The sequence below is a fragment of the Myotis brandtii genome, unplaced genomic scaffold (assembly GCF_000412655.1).
Source record: "Myotis brandtii unplaced genomic scaffold, ASM41265v1 scaffold126, whole genome shotgun sequence".
In the NCBI taxonomy this organism is placed as follows: domain Eukaryota; kingdom Metazoa; phylum Chordata; class Mammalia; order Chiroptera; family Vespertilionidae; genus Myotis; species Myotis brandtii.
The window spans coordinates 1478550-1492637 of NW_005354425.1; positions in this window are offsets into that span (position 1 = coordinate 1478550).

Here is a 14088-nt window from a genome sequence, read left to right on the forward strand (position 1 = left end):
CATCGGGTGGGGGGGGGATCAGGGGCAGAGCCAGTGATCAGAGGGGGAAGGGGCAGAACCGGCGATGGGAGGGGGCTGGGGGTCCCCTGTCCAGGCCAGAGGCCTCGGCCAGAAGCCTCAGGCCTGGGCAAGGGCAGAGCTGGCTCCAAGGGGAGCAGGGAGCGGGCCTAAGCCTTCAGTAGGACATCCCCCGAGGGCTCCCAGTATGTGAGAGGGGGCAGGCTGGGCTGAGGGACCCCCCCCCAAGTGCACGAATTTCATGCACCGGGCCCCTAGTTTTCTAATATTTTCACAGGAGTATGATATGTGGTAAAAGGCTTTATTTGCCTGGAGTTACATTCCTTAGGTTGTAGCATCCCATGTCCCTTAAACCAGTCCTAAAGAAGGTGCAGATGGAGGTCCAGCAGAGCCAAAAGGAGGGCTAGTGTCCAGAGCTTTTGTTCCATATTGCAGCTGGGCCCAGTTCAGCATCAGGCTAAAGTCCATTAGTCCAGCAGTTGCCAACCGGTGGTCCACGGACTACTGGTGCTCCATGAGGTCCGAAAGGTTGGTAACTGCTGATGTAGTCCATTGTGTGGAGCCCACATGGCCATGTGCCTCGTGGGTGAATGCAGGGGAATGTGGCCCTTGTAACAGGACTTAGGCACAAATAATAAGTGAGCCAGGGAACCAAGAGCCAAGAGAGGAAATTCCCTTTTTCTAGGAGTTTAAATATTCAGGTTTCATGCCCTTGCAGTGGCCATGCCTGTTCTGGCCACTGACTTGCTTCCAGGTCTGAGACTTTACTGGGCATGCATTGAAACTGTTTTTGTCCAGCCCCCACCCTAGCAAAGCTGTATAAATGGCATGTGTGTATTATCTAGTCTTCCCTTTATTCCTTTCCTGCTAAATAATAACCACATTATTACTTTAGGTATCATTAGGTGTCTCTCATTCATTACTGATTGGTTTAGAGAAACTCCATAAACAAGAAATTCATTTAGTAAGATACAAACAGAAATCCCACTTAAAAAAAATGAAGTTGCCACTGTTATATCTACTTCCCCCCTCTGTCATCAACAGAAATGCCAAATTCTTTTCCCAATCTAGTGACCGAGTTCAGGTTCTGGGATTAGTCTGGCTTCATATTAGATTCTACCACTATTGGCTATGTGATCTTTGTTAAATTACTTAGCTCCTCTGTGCCTCAGTTTCTTCTATAAAATAATAAGGCTTTCTTCCTCATAGAGTTGTTGTCAGCCTTAAGTGTGGTAATACCTATAAAACACTTCCTACACTCTTGATATAATAACATACCTTAATCAGAACAGCGCCATCATTTTAACCATTAAGTTGGGAATAGTATAGTCACAACCTAATTTACTAATCATTTTTGGACATTAATTAGCTGCCAGTCAACTGCATATCTAAACAGACTTACTTTATGCATTGTTATTGTGGGGGCGGAAAAATAATTTTCCTCCTACCTTACTAAATTCTTCTGGTTGGACTAATAATCAAATTTGCATGAGACAGATTAGCAGGAAAAAATGATGAAGTTTATTATATGCCTACACACTGGGGTGCCACAAGAATATAAGACCTGGGGATACATCTGGCTGTTGAGGCTTATATGCCATTCTGGACTTAAGCAGAGGGAGTCAGGGATCATGGACTTCAAAGAGAAAGTAGGCAATTCACAGGTAGATGAGAAAGAGCAACGATGTGGTAAACAAATTCTTGCTGGGCCATTCTGGAACAGTGCAGATACAGAGGAGAGTCTAACAGACATTGCTTGGCTTCTCCCTGTCTGCCACACTTAGTTCATGTGTGCTAAGGTCAATTTGCAAAGGTTACCTTCTTGGAGCAGGTTTTTCCATCTGAATTCCTTTAAGCAGGTAAGGGGCAGGTAAGAACAGCTGCAAACCCTTATTTGAGTTGGTTGGATTTTAATTGTTTTCAGCTCAAAATAATCTGCATGCCAGGGTGGCACATTCTGAGAAGACTCATTCTGGACCCCTACATTATCTTCTCCTAACAAAACAAATTCTTTAACAGACCATACAGACTCCATCTGATGAAGAGGGGATGGTAAATCTAAAATGGAAAAATATTAGAAATCATGCAAAACTGAGCTTTCATAGTAGAATAATATATGCAGCAATGTGACCTAAGTAATCTTATTAATTACCAAAATCTCTAACTTCTGTTTTGCTTTTAGTCATTCTATTCTGTGACATTTTTAGTAAAACATGTTATTTATTATTATTTTAGTGTTAATCACATTTTCCCCTCTAAAATATGGAATTGAAAAATTTTCTGCATTTGTAAGTATAATTTTTTTTAATAACCAGGGGACAAAACTCTTTGTAGGGCAATGTGGCTCCAATTTGGTAGGGCAAGTCAATGAAAAAAAGAGAATTATTTGTTCACTAAATTCTGCCCTACAGTAAACTTTTCAGAAACTTAGCAATTGTGTTGTTAGGTTATCTACGTAAACATTCAATACCATAGTGTATAATTACAGGGAAACCAGAAAATATGTTCTTTTACCAACACTTTGACTGTAGTGTGTGTGATGTAGCTAGAAATAGAGCAAGAGGTTGACAAAGATTGATGCTTCTTCCACAATTGCCTGTGGCATGCATTTGGCTCCCTCCCCCCAAAGGCTAGCGACATCTATCCTTTGCCAGCTGCTGTTCAGTTGTCTGGGTTATTTTGGGTGGCAGTGGGTTCATTCCTGTGGGGAAACGGCTGTTTATGTCTGCTTTTTAAAATGTCCTGTTCAAATATGTTATGAAAAATTGGGGAGTGGAAATCATAGTCTTTCTGACACAGTTTATGTTTGAGTCCTGGGGAATTGGCCAGGTTGTAAACTTCAGAAGCCTCTGGAACATAGTACAGAAACCAATTGTACTATAAAGGGGGTTTCAGAGCAGCTTAGTGAGCAAGGGAATGCTGTGGACACTGCATTAAAAATTCTGTGACATTTGGATCTTCAGATATCCTATGTGCAAGGGGAAATTGGGGGGTGCAAGTGAAATAATAGATGGCACAATCAATTGGATTGGTAGCTTATTTTTTATCAATAGGTTGGATGGAAACATGAAAGCCTGCTTGCTAGATTTAAGTGGGTCATAAAGATGAAGGCAATGGATCCAGAATCAAGATACAAAAAGAGCCTGGCCGACTGGTCCTATGGGTTGAAATGATGGAATTTAATAAGGATACATTGGAAAGTCTATACTTAGGAAAGGCAATTTATTACTGATTGGCTGAATAGGCATTCATACTTTTATGCGATTGGTTCCTTTACTACCTGTGTAACAGTTGGCAAGTTACTTAAACCTGTTTGAGTCTCAGTATCCTTATCTGTTAATATATTCTCATGGTAAAAAACAAATCCAATAATGCAAAGGAACAAAAATGAAAAGTAATCTCACAGGCCCCCAGTTCCTCAAGCCCTTTCTCCTGACATTAAAAAATCCACATTCTTCGAGAGATAGCGTGTGTGTGTGGGTATACAAACCTTTTTAAAAAACACATAATATGTTCACTATTTTCCCTGCTGACTTTTTCACTTAATTTATCTTGTAGGTAATTACATGTTAGCACATATATAACCACGTTATTTCCCCTGTGATTTGCTTTATATATCTAATTTACAGATTCAAAGCACAGATTCTGAAATCACACTATCTGGGTTAAATTCCCAGCTGTGTGACCTTGGGCAAGTTACTTAACTTCTCTGTGCCTACATGCTGACTTATCCATTAGTCACAGTAGGCACAGTGCCTAGGACCTGTTATATTTTTAGGAGCACATGAAAATGTTTTAAGTTTAATTTCTTTTAAAATCAGAAGAAAACGACTATAAATCTAATTAATATGTAATAATGAATCCATCTTGGATTGTATTAATCTTTATGTGCCAAACATGTTATAAAGAGAGTTAGAAACATCGATGAGAGAGAAACATCAATCAGCTGCCTCCAGCACACCCCCTACTGGGGATGTGCCCACAACCAAGGTACATGCCCTTGACTGGAATCGAACCTGGGACCCTTCAGTCCGCAGGCTGACGCTCTAGCCACTGAGCCAAACCAGTCAGGGCTCACTTTCAGTATTTTTTATGGTGGAAGGGTCCCACAATGACCAAAGTGCCCAGGGCCCACAGAAATCATAAGGTGCCAGGTGTGCCAGGGGTTCATTTGTGAAATGGATATAACAGTAGTGCCTATATCATAGGGTGTGAAAAATACCTGAGTTGATATTTGGAAAGCTGATAGAGTTTGGCAGTATCAATTTCAACATGTTTGTTAAGTAAACAAATTTTTAAAAATAGGTACATTTTTAAATGGCTCAGTGGTTGAGTGTTGACCTATGAACCAGGAGGCCACAGTTCGATTCTGAGTCAGGGCACATGCCTGGGTGGCGGACTCGATCTCCAGTGTGTGGGGCATGCAGGAGGCAGCCAATCAATGATTATATCTCATCATTGATGTTTCTCTCTCTCTCCCTTCCTCTCTGAAATAAATAAAAATATATTTTTAAAAATAAATAAAAATAGGTAAATCACTTATACTGTATAGTAAAAAAAACCTCTAGTACTGAAAAGGAATACAATGAAAGGTAAATCTTTCTAATCACTGATCACCGGTCCTACAGTTTTCTTCCTCAGAAATAGCCTTTTTCATATAAATTCCAGAGACCACTTGTATAATCACATAGATCTTTTATTTATTTAAACCAGGAGTCCTCAAACTACGGCCCGCGGGCCACATGCAAATACAAATATTGTATTTGTTCCCATTTTGTTTTTTTATTTCAAAATAAGATATGTGCAGTGTGCATAGGAATTTGTTCATAGTTTTTTTTTAAACTATAGTCCAGCCCTCCAATGGTCTGAGGGACAGTGAACTGGCCCCCTGTTTAAAAAGTTTGAGGACCCCTGATTTAAACTGTCTCCTATATGATGGGCATTCAGTTGTTTCCAACCCTTGCTATTACAAACAATACTGTAATAAATACTCCTATACATGTGTCATTTTACAAATGTGGGAGTTTAACAGTAGGATAAATTATCTGAAATATAATTGCTGGGTCAATTATTTTAAATCTTGATATATATTGCTAAATTACCTCCATACTAGTTGTACCAGTTTACATTCCTATCGGAAATGTAAGAGGGTGCCTGTTTTCCCAAACCCTCATCAAACATAGTGTTACCAAACTTTTAGACCTTTGAAAATTTTATAGGTGAAAATGGTATCTCATTGTAAATGAGCATCTCTTTCATTAGGAGTGAGTTTCAGTAACTTTGACATGCTAAAAGCAGTTTTCTTTTTTGTGAATTGTTTGTTCATATCCTTTGCCTATTTCCTATTGGTCATTTTCTTTTTTGATTTGTAGGAGTTTTATTATCTGTTAAGGAAACTAATGCTATGACTTGTCTTTTAAAAAAAATGTATATATTTTATTATTGATAGTATTACAGATGTCTTGTCTTTTGACTTTGCTTGCAGTGTTTTTTCCATGCAGACTTAAAAATTTTTATGCATTCAAGTTTGTCAGTATTTTCTTTATGGCTTCTGGATTTTATGCCCTGTTTAGAAATTCTTTTCTCACGTTGGGAATATATATTTAAAATTCCCACATTATTTATTTATTTTTTAAAATGTACTTTTATTGATTTTAGAGAGGAAGGAAGAGGGATAGATAGAAACATCAATGATGAGAGAGAATCACTGATTGGCTGCCTCCTGCACACCCCACACTGGGGATCGAGCCTGCAACCCGGGCATGTGCCCTTGACCAGAATTGAACCTGGGACCCTTTAGTCCGCAGGCTGACGCTCTATCCACTGAGCCAAACCAGCTAGGGCTTCACACGTTATTTTATATGATTAGAAAAAAGTTTAAACTGTGATCTATCTAGAATTATTCTGAAGTAAGGAGCATTATTCATTGTAGAAATTTTAATTTTAAAAAACATATTTTTATTGATTTCAGAGAGGAAGGGAGAGGGAGAGAAAGATAGAAACATCAATGGTCAGAATCATTGATCAGCTGCCTCCTGCATGCACCCCATGGGGAACCGAGCCTGCAATCCGGGCATGTGCCCTTGACAGGAATCGGACTCGGGACACTTCAGTCCACAGGCCGATGCTCTAACCACCAAGCAAAACCAGCTAGGGCAGAACATTTTAATTTTTAATGTAGTCAAATATAACAAATTTTTCCTTATGGGCTTTTTAATATTATCTTTTTTTAAACAGATCTTTCTTATCCCAAGGTAATAAACATCCAGCTGATTTTTTCTAATATGTTTTAGTTTCTTAAAAACTAATCCCATCTGGAATTTATTTTGGTGCAAAGAATGTGGTAGGGATCTAGTGTATGTCTAACCAGTTGTCGCTACACCATTTGTTGAATACAACCATTTCCTCCACTGATTTGAAATATGGCTTTTATTCCTACACCAAAGTCCTATATATATTTAGCTCTATTTCTGGACTGTATTCTGTTCCGTTGCTATGTTGGTCTGTCTGTTTATGCATCAGTATTAAGCTGTTTTAAATACCATAATGTGAAGCAGGTATATATCTTATCCCTAATTTATTTAAGGGTATTTTAATCAGCAATGGATATTGAATTTTGTCAAATAACTTTTCAGCATCTGTGAAAACCATATTATTTTTCCTTGATCTGTTAATATAGTGAATTATTTTAATGGATTTCTAATGTTAAAAAAAATTTCTTCCATAAATAAAACCACTTCGTCATTAGTGTGTTATATTCTTCCAATGGGCTTTCTAATTGTATTTGTTTATAGTTTGTATAGGATTTTTGCATTGATATTCATAAATGAGATTGAGCTATAGCTGTGAAATTTGAAGGAGATGATTAGACTTTTTCTCTGTGCTATGAAACAGGTGAAATACATTGGAGTTATTCAGTACTTTAAGATTTGGTTACATTTATCTGAAATTTCTGGGTCTCATACATTGTGGGAAGCACTCTTTGACATTTTCAATTTCTATAATAGTAATTGATTGTTTATTTTCATCTTCTTGGGTCAATTTTGTTGATTCACATTTTCCTAGGAAATAACCAGGTTTTCAAATTTATTTGTATAGAGTTTAGTAAATTATTGTACAATAATTCTTTTGATTTCATCTGTTTAGGTTTACTTCTCTATTTTCAATTTTGTGATTTTCTTTATTTCTACAAAATGAGTTTAAAAAAACAGCTTTCATGCGATATAATTCACAAATATACAATTTCCCATTTAAAGTGAATGGTTTTAGTATGTTCACAGAGATGTACAGTCAGCACCACACTTTTTAGGACACATTCTATGCCATTAGAATAAACCTTATAGCCATTCTATACCATTAGAATAAACCTTATAGCCATTAGCAGCCTAATTTTCCTTCAAGGCACCCAGGCTTAGCCAACCACTAATGTCTTTATGTCTGTATAGACCTGCCTATTTTGGACATTTCATATAAATGGAATTATACAATATGTGGTCTTCTGTGACTAGCTTCATTTACTTAGCATACATTTTCAAGGGTCATCCATGTTATAATTTTTTCTTTTCTTTATTTAAAAAAATATTTCTATTGCTCTTTAGAGAGAAAGGAAGGGAGAGAGAGAGAGAGAAACACCCATGTAAGAGCAGAACATGGATCTCATGTCCCATACTCAGGATCGAGCCTGCAACAACGGCATGTGCCCTGACCGGGAATCGAATCAGCAACCTTCTGGTGCATGGGATGACACCCAACCGACTGAGCCCCACCAGCCAGGGCAAAGTTATTTTTTTAAAGAACATTTATTCTTTATTTTTGTTGTTGTTAATCCTCACCCGAGGATATTTTTTCCTTTGATTTTTTAGAAAGAGTGGAAGGGAAGGGGAGAGACAGAGAGTGAGAAACATCATTGTGAGAGAGACACATCGACTGGCTGCCTCCTGCATGTGCCCAGACCAAGACCGGGGATTGATCCTGTAACCAAGGTATTTGTCCTTGACCAAAATTGAAGCCAGGACCCTTCAGTCCGAGGGCTGACACTCTATCCACTGAGCCAAACCGGCTAGGATATAAGTTTTAAAATGTAGATCTAAAGTTGTTTTTATAATGTCCCTTTTCAGTATACCATCTGCATTAGTCAGCTAGGGCTATCATAACAAAATACCACGACTGGGTGGCATTTTAAACAACAGAAATTTATTTTCTCACAAATCTGAACTAGAAGTCCAAGATCAAGATGTAAGTAGAGTTGTTTTTTCCCTCAGGCATCTCTTTAGCTTGGAGATGGCTGTCTTCTTACTGTGTCCTATCATATGGTTGGTGCTGTCTAAATGGCTGTGTGTCTGTGTCTTAATATCCTCTTATTATGAAACCAGTCACATTGGATTATGGCCTACCCTAATGACCTCATTTTAATTTAAATAGCTCTTTAATGACCTTGTCTCCAAATACAGTCACATACTGAAGTATTGGGGATTAGGGCTTCAAAATAAGAGTTTTGACAGGATACAATTTAGTCCATAACACCATGTTAAAGAAAAAAAATCAAACTTGTATAGCCTAGTCTGTTTCTATATATATTTTTGTTCAATTACACTCAGTCAAAATGCTCAAAGGAGTTTGTGTGTATGTGTGTGTGTGTGTGTGTGTGTGTGTGTGTGTGTGTTTGTGTGTATGCAAAATCCCAGTCTGATCATTCAATTAGGTCTAAATTTTAAATGATTTTTTTTGTTTATTACAAAATTAACATATATACACTATACAAGATTCAAATGCTACAGAAATACATGAACTGAAAAGTGAAGTCTTCCATAATTGCCACAATCAACAGGTCAACAGTGTATTTACAGCTTACTCCTCGAATTTTTCTTCCTTACATAGCGATATTAACAATGGAAAAGGAATCATATTCAACATTAAAATATTACAGCATATTCTTTTCTGTTAATATGTCATGCACATCTTTCTATGGTGCATGGATTTGTGCACCAGTGGGGTCCCTCGGCCTGGCCTGAGCCCTCTCATAATCCAGAACCCCTTGGAGGATGTCAGACTGCCGGTTTCAGCCCAATCCCTGCAGACCAGGCCGAGGGACCCCACCAGTGTACGTGCACCAGGCATCTAGTATGCATATAAGATCTTTGGTTAATTTCTTCCTGATTTCGCCCCTCCCCCTTCCCTCTGAGATTCATCAGTCTGTTCCATGTTTCCATGGCTGTGTGTTGAGCATCTGCCCCCTGGTGGTCAGTGCGTGTCATAGCTACCGGTCGAACGGTCACTTAGGCTTTTATATATAGACTAGAGGCCTGGTGCATGAAATTCGTGCACTGGGGGGGGGCGCTGTCCCTCAGCCCAGCCTGCACCCTCTCCAATCTGGGACCCCTCAAGGGGTGTCTGACTGCCCACTGGGATTGGGCCTAAACGGGCAGTCGGACATCCCTCTCACAATCCAGAACTGCTGGCTCCCAACCGTTCGCCTGCCTGCCTGCCTGAATGCCCCTAACCGCTTCTGCCTGCCAGCCTGATTGACACCTAACTGTTCCCCTGCTGGCCTGATTGCCCCCAAATGCCCTCCCCTGCCGGCGCAATCGCCCACAACTGCCCTCCCCTACATGGCATCTTTTGGCGGCCATCTTGTGTCCACATGGGGGCGGCCATCTTGTGTGTTGGAGTGATGGTCAATTTGCATACTGGTCGTGACTAATTAGCATATCAGGGCTAATTAGCATATCCCTCTCATATTGTGTTGGAGTGATGGTCAATTTGCATACTGGTTGTGACTAATTAGCATAACAGGGCTAATTAGCATACTCCTCTCTTATTGTGTTGGAGTGATGGTCAATTTGCATACTGCTCATGACTAATTAGCATATCCAGTCATGACTGTTAGGGCATCATGACCAATTTGCATATTACCTTTTATTAGTATAGATGTATAGCAACTGTTGTGTACATATACCATGATTTATTTAAATACCTCCCTATTGATGAACATTTAAATTGTTACCAACCTTTAGTTGCTGCAAAAACACCACAAACAATCCTATATAATAAAAGCCTAATATGCAAATTGGCCAAATGGCAGAACAACCGGTTGCTGTGATGTGCACTGACCACCAGGGTGAAGATGTTCAATGCAGGAGCTGCCCCCAGCCTGCAGGCCCCAGGCCAGCCAAGGTGGGTGCCAGTGGGGGCCCCCAATTCCCCCACCGGTTGCCCCACAGAGGGAGGCAACCTGTGGTGGCGAGGAGTGGGGCAGGCAAGTGGGTGGCACCAGGCTTGCCAAGGCAGGTGCCAGCGGGAATGTCCCCCTCCCACAATCGTCCTGCCAGTCTCCCCACAGATTGGCCCTGATCGCCGGCCAGGCCTAGGGACCCTACCCATGCATGAATTTCATGCACCGGGCCTCTAGTACTACAGTAAATATCTATTGCATTCATCTTTGTGCTCATGGGATTCTGTAGAATGATTTCCTAGAATTTGAAAAGCTATAGTCAGGGGTTATAAACATTTATAATTTTAACAAATGCTGCCAAATTTCACAGTAGGTTTTTCTTGTTGTTAATTCTCACCCGAGGATAATTTTCCCATTGATTTTTTGAGAGAGTGGAAGGGAGGCTGGGAGGGGAAAAGAGAGAGAGAGAAATATAGATATAAGAGAGACATTTTGATTGGTTGCCTCCCACACACACCCCAACCAGGGCCTTGGATCGAGCCTGCAACCCAGGCATGTGCCCTGAACCTGGGATCAAACCCGAGACCCTTCTTTGTTGCATGGGCTGATGCTCCATCCACTGAGACACACTTGCCAGGACCACAATAGGTTTTTTTAATTATTATTTTTATAATTGATTTGTAGAGAGAGGAAGGGAGAGACAATTAGAAACATTAATGAGAGAGACGCATAAACATTGATCAGCTGCCTCCTGCCTCCCCCTATTGGAGATTGATCTGGAAACCTGGGCATGTGCCCTGACCAGGAATCCAACAAATGACCTCAAGGTGCATGGGTCAACGCTCAACTACTGAGCAACACTGGCCTGGCATACAGTTTTTAACTTGGAGGCAGTTCCTGCAGAGGTGGATCATGTTGGCAGAGACTACTTTTACTCCAGGTGAATCAAGAAGTTGTTTAGAGGTCCATGGTAGACCCTATTCTGTCCTATCTTTTGTAGGGGTACATTTTGGGTAATTTTTATATACATTTTTTGGGAAATACTAATCTAAAATTATCTTTTAGACTCTGGCCATTAGACTTTAAAAGAAATTTAATGAGTAATGCACTATCCATGTTGGAAAAATCTATGTATTTGACATGCATTGTTTGATGCAAGTCCTTTTTTCTTTTCTTTTTTGATCTTCTAAGAGGTACCATATGATTTATTTCTATCTCAACAATAGGATTATGAATTATGATTATGGCAGTTCTCCTTTTCCATTAACAATAATGAACTCACTCATGGGTACATTTTATAAAGCATGCTCACAATGATGTGGCCACATAACACTGAAAGTGTACTTATCCTATGTTTCTGTTATTTACAATATATTTCCATTCAAAATATGTTCACATAGAACAATTACATCTCAGAACTATGATTTCTGTTTGAAATTAGACATCACACACAACATGCATGCTCTCCTAAATTCATTCATGATCTATAGTAAAGTTTTTATACTTGCAAATATATAATGTTTATATTAAAATAAATGTAAATATACTTGCAATCCAATGCGCAATACATGATATCTGCCACTGGCGTTAGACACAGGCAAGAGGACTGTTCCAGTCTCTCAGCACATTTTGTTGTTTTTTTTCCAGTTACCATGCCAGCAATCTTACAGTTTTGTTGTCACTGTAAACTACCTAGATCAGCCTTCTACTTCAAATAAACGAAGCCAGCATTATCCAACGAAGCCAAGAGATTAACCAAAGAACGTATATGCATATATGCATTGCCCATTGCCCAGCATTATGGCCTAAGAATGGCCTAATCTTTAAGACCAGCTGCCATAGGATAGTATAGGCATCCCTTTAATCAAAATGATAATATCTTATTCTTTCAGTTTGCCTGTTGCAATAATGGAAATGCTGAGCGAGAATACATGAAAATAACTACATTTTGCATTGATTTCTTAGAAGCTCTGCCCAGCATTTTGACATAATGTACTCTAACACTAAATTTTAGTGTGTTCTTTTCCTTTTGTTTTAACTGTTGTTGCATTGAGATTTTCTTTTTGAAAAATATATTTTTATTCATTTCAGAGAGGAATAGAGAGGGATAGAGAGATAGAAACATCAATGATGAGAATCATTGATCAGCTGCCTCTTGCATGTCCCACACTGGGGACTGAGCCTGCCAGCCAGGCATGTGCCCTGACCTGGAATCGAACCATGACCTCCTGTTTCATAGGTTGACAGTCAGCCACTGAGCCACATCAGCTGGGCGCATTGATGTTTTCTAATAAAGACTAAAGTTGTGTACACCCTTGATTTCTTTTTTATTGTCCCTACTTAAAATAATATATTTTTGTTGCCTACCATAATAATGCATGTTTATTGTGAAACAAAACAAAATAAAAAATAGCACTATATAACAGATAGTGGAAATAGGTTATAAACCTATATTTCAGAGACAATCTTTGTTTTATTTGTTTTTGTCTTTATTGTTGAGAGTATTACATATGTCCTCCTCTTTTTCCCCTCCTTGCCCCCCACCACCTGTTCCCCACCCCACCCCACCCCAGGTCTTCACCACACTATTGCCTGTGTTCATGGGCAATGCATATATGCATATATGTTCTTTGGTTAATCTCTTTCCACCCCTGCCTTCTCACTGAGATTTGTCAGTTTGTTCCATGTTTCCATGCCTCTGGTTCTATTTTATTCATTAGTTTATTGTGTTTATTATATTCCACATATAAGTGAGATTATGTGATATTTGTCTTTCTCTGACTGGCTTATTTCACTCAGCATAATATCTCTAGGTCCCTCCATGCTGTCTCAAAGGGTAATAAATAGATCCTTCTCCTTTGCAGGTGCATAATATTCCATGGTGTAAATGTACCACAGCTTTTTTATTCATTTATCTATTGATGGACACTTGGGCTGTTTCCAGATTTTAGCTGTTGTAAATAATGCTGCTATGAACATAGAGGTACATATATTCTTTCTGATGGGTGTTTCAGCATTCTTAGGACATGTTCCTAGAAGTGGGATCACTATGTCAAATGGCAGTTCCGTTTTTAGGTTTTTTAGGAAACGCCACACTGTTTTCCACAGTGGCTGTACTAGTCTGCATTCCCGCTAGCAGTGTCCTAGGGTTCCTTTTTCTCCACATCTTTACCAGCACTTGTTGTTTGCTGATTTGTTGATGGTAGCCATTCTGGCAGGTGTGAGTTGGTACGTTTCCCTCCATTGGCCCCCCTCCTCTTCACCCCTGCCCTTAACCCAGGCATTCACCCCACTATTGTCTGTGTCCATGGGTTATGCATATAAGTTCTTTGGTTAATCTCTTTCTGCTCCCAGCTATCCCCTGAGAATACTCAGTCTGCTGCATGCTTCCTTATCTCTGGATCTATTTTGTCAGTTTATTTTGTTCATTAGATTCCACATATAATGAGATTATGTGATACTTGTCTTTCTCTTACAGGCTTATTTCACTTAGCATAATAATCTCCAGGTCCCTCCACGTTGTCTCAAAGGTTAAGAGATCCTTCTTTTTACAGCTGCATAGTATTCCATTGTGTAAATGTACCACAGCTTTTTTATCCACTTATCTACTGAAGGACACTTGCACTGTTTCCAGACCATCACTCAAGATTTAGGTATAGTCCTGGCCAGTGTGGTTCTGTTGGTTGGGCATCATCTCGTTCATTGAAAGGTGTTGGGTTCAATTCCCAGTTAGGGCACATGCCCTGGATTCAGGCTCGATTCCCAGTAGGGTATGTGCAGGAGGCAGCCAATTGATGTTTCTCTCTCTCATTGTGAAATTAATAAAACATGTCCTCAGGTGAGGATTTAAAAAAAAGAGTTAGGTTTATAATTTCCAGAATTTTTTGCATGCTTATTCT